The following is a 5,865-nucleotide window of genomic DNA, read 5'->3' as shown; positions in this document are numbered from 1 at the left end:
TTACCTCACCCAAACATTTCATAGACCTAAGGCCATAGCTACCCTACAAGCCTATGTTAACTCTCGTTACGTCAGCATAGACTCGCAACGGTCACTGTGTCACTTGTGTGACTGACTTCCTTGTGCCATCGTAATAAATAAAGAGGTAATGGATACAGACGTACACCAGGCAGGGTCGTTTGAAAGCCAAAGACTTGATGCTTCCATCCCATGCCACTGTCAAGTTTTAGCAAATTGGGACAAGTCATCCAGTAAGAACAACCTCAGGTATCAGTAACTGCTACATGTAGCAAATTCCTACAGATAGCAGTTTCTGGCACTACACCAGCACAGCTCTGCTCCCCGGCTCTTCTTGGGCAATTAGCGTATGCTTTTCAGTCACACCCCCATACACCATGCACGCAGTCCAGCCAGTCGTATTTATAGTTACCAGTCCAGAGTCTGGATCAACCTAGTGGCCAGCCAGATTGGTCGCAGAGGGGAGCCGGGCTCTGTCGGTCACAAACCGATGCTCCTGGAGTTGTTGGCAAGACGAACCCAAAGCCCCATGGCAAAGCACCCTGTTCTTGTAGTCCTTTTTCTTGTTGAAGTCTATGGGTTTTGCTGTGTCAGTTTATGACCAGTTACTCCTCTGTGGGTGTTATGTTTTGATGGCCAAAAGACCTCCGGGAGGGTCAGCCTGTCAGGTTTCCATTTAATCTATTATCTTGTGTTTTAAGGGTGCCAGTCTTCACCTGAGGTTCATCAGTCTGCCCCTCCTCAACCATGGATGTGGGTTGATGGTTCTCTGGTGTCTTTGAGTCTCTGCAGTCTCTTCACTTGTCCTCCCTTAGCCATCTGGCTTCAAAAATGGCCTTCACACCTTATCTTTCCCTGATGCATACATTCCTCAATCACACAAACAGGTCTTTGCGGAGACCGTCAAAAGGTAACAAATGGCAGTGTTTTATGTTGAACAAGTAAGGCATCGTAAATTAGGCCTTACTAAATCTTGCAACTATCTTTTCCTACATTGGGGCCTAGGCCTTCAAAATTCCTCTGATCTAATTAACATAGACACAGACAAGATCCTGTCTGTTACTTACAAGGCATGAATAAAAAGAAAATGGCTAATACTAGTATCCACTATCCTATTCATTTATTCTAATACCTTAATTCTTACTATAAAACATACACTGTATATAGCCAGAACATAACCAATTATATAGCACAGTACCCATGGTACAACATAATGACTCCCTCATTAGACTGCTTGCTCTGTCAGTCTGGCTAACTTGGAGCTTTGGCGTCTCCCCATTGCCCCTGGGAACTGTCAGTCTCTGGGTCCTGATTCCCCATTGGCCCTTCCCGCTTCTTTTGGTACTGGGAACTAACCAATCAAACAAACCCACAAAGTTTTAGTAAAGGGCCAACAGCCCCCTTACACAAGCCAGCCCCGTGGGGGTCACTGATATCCAGAGAAAGCAGCATGAGCTGGTCCCATGGTGTAATGGTCAGCACTCAGGCCTCTAAATCTTGCAATCTGAGTTCAAATCTCTTTGGGACCTTGTATTGGTTTGTAGTAAAGCCCTGGAGCTCAAAGTGCTCAACTTCCCTGTCTCCAAGTGTGAAAGAGTGAGTCATTTCTGTCCTGCTGGGTGACTCATGCCCACTGGAGCCAGGTCTTTGGTCAGGATGGCTGCAATGGGTTGGGGCCCTAGAATTTGCCACGCTGGCTAGTGATGCCTGCTGTCTGACCTGATGGTTGGGATTCTCGCTGTTTCACCTGATGCCCATGTCATAAATATAAAGGGAAGGGTAACCACCTTTCTGCATACAGTACTATAAAATCCCTCCTGGCCAGAGGCAAAGTCCTTTTACCTGTAAAGGGTTAAGAAGCTAGGATAACCTCGCTGGCACTTGACCAAAATGACCAATGAGGAGACAAGATACTTTCAAAGCTGGAGGGGGGGGGGGAACAAAGGTTCCTCTCTGTCTGTGTGATGCTTTTGCCAGGACCAGAGCAGGCATGCAGGTCAGAACTCTTGTAAAGAGTTAGTAAGCAATCTAGCTAGATCTGCGTTTGATTCTGTTTTGTTTAAATGGCTGATAAAATAAGTTGTGCTGAATGGAATGTATATTCCTGTTTTTGTGTCTTTTTGTAACTTAAGGTTTTGCCTAGAGGGATTCTCTATGTTTTTGAATCTGATTACCCTGTAAGGTATTTACCATCCTGATTTTACAGAGGTTTTTCTTTTACTTTTTCTTTAATTAAAATTCCCTTTTAAGAACCTGATTGATTTTTCATTGTTCTTAAGATCCAAGGGTTTGGGTCTGTGTTCTCCTACGCAAATTGGTGAGGATTTTTTATCAAGCCTTCCCCAGGAAAGGGGGTGTACTGCTTGGGGGGGGGGTATTTTTTTTTGGGGGGGGGAGACGTTTCCAAGTGGGCTCTTCCCCTATTATTTTTGTTAGACACTTTGGTGGTGGCAGCATAAAGGTTCAAGGAGAAAAGGTAAAAGTTTGTACCTTGGGGAAGTTTTAACCTAAGCTGGTAAGAATAAGCTTAGGGGGTCTTTCATGCAGGTCCCCACATCTGTACCCTAGAGTTCAGAGTGGGGAAGGAATCTTGACAGCCCACAAGTTTGGCCCTTGTGCTTGCTGCCCATGTTTTTCCTCTTTCCCACATGGCGCTTGAAGAAAGGAGTGGCAGGGCCAGGCTTCATAGTCAGAGCTAGGCAGGAGGGAGGAAGAGTCCCAGACTAGAGCACAGCACACCTCTCCTCCTCTGGGCACCTAGAGCAGAGGTGGCTGGTGCTGACAGCTCCAAGGGAAGGCTAAAAAGCCAGAGAGCAACCGAGGGTGGGGCAAGAGCAGGGGAGGACCGTGCCTGCACGTGGCCAGCAGACAGCCACAATGACACCCAGCCAACCTGTTCCCTGGCATGCCAAACACTCACTGAAGGCCACCCACAGACCAGCATGTGAGGCAGCTGCTGTTGCTCTGTGGCCAGCATCAGAAGATGGTAGGAAAACAGGGCCAGCCCCGCCAGTGTGGCCTCTGACCATTCCCACTCCAGGTACTCACTTTTGCAGTGGGGCAGGAGATTTTACCCCAAGAGGCTTTCCTCCGCTGGCGAGAAGCAGAGAAACACCCAGCCCCCTAGGCGCTGTTTAGCACCCTCAAGCACAGGGACAGGTGCACATTTGGAGGAGGGAAACTGCTCTACACGCTAGCCTGGGCAGCTGCCCATTTACTTTGGCAAGTCAGGAATGGCAAAGGTTAGACTGGACTCACCTGGGGCTCATGCCCTAGCCTTTGTGACGCCCAAACCCAACTCCTTCCCAGGGGTCTAGCTGAAGCCAGAGCATTGGCCTGAGCAGCCAAGAAGAGGATCCAGCCCTGAAGAAAGCAGGACCTTTAACCAAAGCAAGCACAACCATGGAGGAACTCCAATCCTGAATCATCTGATCCACAGGGAGATGCCTTATCCATCCGACCACATGAGGAGATATTCTAAGCACTTCTTCAGAAAAGGCGGACACTGTGTTTCTCGGGTCATCTACTGAGGGGGGCAGAAACTCTCTGGGCACAAGAAGTCGAGTTCCCAGCAAGATGTGAGATTTAATTCTATGCAGCCAGGTGCAGGACTTGGGAAGGGAGGCTTAGGCATGGGGGATTGGGATGCAGCGGATGGACTGGCTGTCTAGGTGCAGAGATTTAGTCACACTGAGGCACAGGAGGGAGGAGGAGGAGGAATCCTGCTGAAAGGCAGTGGCTGTGGAGAAAAAGAGGAGGGGTTTCTGGCACTTTTTTGCCTCTCTTTTGCCTGCCTGCTCATTCTTGTGGTCAAAGGGGTAGATTCTATCGGGAAGCCTAGTTAGCTCAGTCAGTTGAGCATCGGGCTCTTACTTTGGGGGTCCAAGGTTGAAGCCCCTGGCCGGGCACTCAGCTTTTAAATTGCCTTGTGTGCCAGGAGCCAAATGATTCCTGGTGGTGTCCAGAGCCACACAGGGATTCCCAGAAGCCATGACCATTTCCTGGAAAGGCCTCTTTCTGCTGCTTAGTCCTAGGAAGCAGGATAGAAGCCCACCTCCACAGGAGCGGGCCCAGAAAGCAGAGTCTCTGGTTGGCAGAAAGTGGGGCCAGCTACTATGATAAACCAAGGGAAGGGCGAGAGCAGCAGAGAGAGGGGGAGCAGCTGGAGAGCTGTAAGCGCAGAGTTCAAGCCTGCCAGCTGAGGGCCACAAGTGTCTAGAGACTGTGACATCATCGGGTCCCATGGCGTAAAGGTCAGCTGTCAGAGTGCTGAATACTGCAAGCTGAGCTCAGATCTCAGTGGGACTTTTGGACTTGTTGCTTCACACCTAAGCATAGGTGGAGTTTCAAGGCTTTGTCTTGCTCTTTCAAATGTGGGAGCCAGTCTTTTGCCTGCTTGCAGCTGTGACTTGAACGCCAGAGGAGACGTTGGATCCAGAAGGCTGGCCTTGCCTGGAGCCCTATAGGGAGGGATGTGAGCTGGATTTACTCTGAGTGCTGCAGCTGGGCTGCAGCAAGGCCTAGGAGGCAGCCCGCTTGGTTGACCTGCTGGCCCAAAGTCACTTTGGCGGTGTTGGTCTTTACCCAGGAATGCTGAAGGGTGGGCCTGAGGGAGGGAGACTCAATCCTCCTCCCTATTGGTCAGGGCTGGAGAGGAGGCTGTAAGAGTGGCCAGGTTGATGAGCTGGGCCTTCTAGAGTTTGGGGAGGGTGGAGTTGACTTGGGCATTGTGCTGGCAAAATGCCTCAGGGTGCTGGAGGGAGGAGGAGACCAGGGCTAGGGCTGGGAAGAGATAGAGAGAGAGCAGCAGGTTTCCTCTATTGTTTCCTGCTCTCTTTTTCTTGACTAGTTTCTCCTCTGCATGAACTTGTTCCTTTTCTTTGTGAGCCTGGCTAGCTCAGTTGGTAGAGCATCAGACTTTTAATCTGAGGGTCCAGGGTTCAAGTCCCTGGTCAGGCAATGAGCTATTTCCCAAGATTATAAAAGTCTATCACTTTTGCATCCTTCTGCGTGTCCTTTTCTCTTCAGGATTTTGCCTTTCCTAAGAAGGGCCTCTAGTGTGTGGGATTGAAGGGGAAACTTCCTGACATCCCCTCTGTCCTCACAGGCTGGAGGAATAAAGGCCTCTGGGCATATCGCAGGTTCCTCCCAGATAGCTGCATCTCACAGGGTGGAGGTGGAAGCTCTGTCTCCTTGCCTCTTTTTCTGCCTTCACGTGGCTGTGCTGATCTGGCTGGCCTGTCTGAGACAGGGTGTGGGGAATGTTTGGAGCTTTTGCTTCGTATTGAGGGCTCCCTCCTACAGCAGAGTGATGTGGGCTCCGTGGAGAGTCTGAAAGAATTGCCCCATCAGCGTTAGGTTTCACCCAGCGCTCGGCTTCCCTTCGTGGGAGTGGGGAGGAGGGTGGGGCTCAGCCCCCCCAGTTGGAGAGGGGTGCAGGTGGCGGGGCTGCTGGTTGGGACTTGGAGGAGCGTGAAACATCTGCGAGACGAGTGGAGTGGGAGGAAGAGCATGTGTCTGCAGTGCCTGGGGTGGGCCTGTGCCTCCCCCAGGAAGAAGGTTTTTGTGTGTGCCAGTCCCTGGGAGGCTTGGGTCCAGGCTAGTGTTGGGGCCTGACTTGTCAGGAGACCAGGTGAAGGAGAGTGCGGAATTGGGGGAGCTGGGGAGTGGAGCACCAGGAGTCTCTCACCCCACCTTGGGAGCACTTGTGGGGACTGAGCTGTCTTTGGGTCGGGGTAGTGGTGGGACCCCAGGGGATGGGGAGCAGCAGTCTGGGGGCTCATTCACCCAGGCAAGGAAACACCCATATGGGGGGAGAACTGACCCAGCGGTGAGCACTGGACCTGT

The 5,865-nt window shown here is 51.0% G+C and overlaps 1 non-coding gene across 1 annotated transcript; it reads left to right on the top strand.

Moving 5' to 3' along the window:
• The first annotated feature begins 4,904 nt into the window (after nt 1–4,904).
• On the top strand, nt 4,905–4,977 carry TRNAK-UUU (transfer RNA lysine (anticodon UUU)). The gene has a single exon. It is a non-coding gene; the product is annotated as a tRNA-Lys (tRNA).
• Nucleotides 4,978–5,865: the final 888 nt, after the last annotated feature.

Source organism: Caretta caretta, chromosome 22 (genome assembly GCF_965140235.1).
Source record: "Caretta caretta isolate rCarCar2 chromosome 22, rCarCar1.hap1, whole genome shotgun sequence".
NCBI classification, from domain to species: Eukaryota; Metazoa; Chordata; order Testudines; family Cheloniidae; genus Caretta; species Caretta caretta.
The sequence above is the reverse complement of the archived record's forward strand: the minus strand, read 5'-3'. Positions and strand labels throughout refer to the sequence as shown.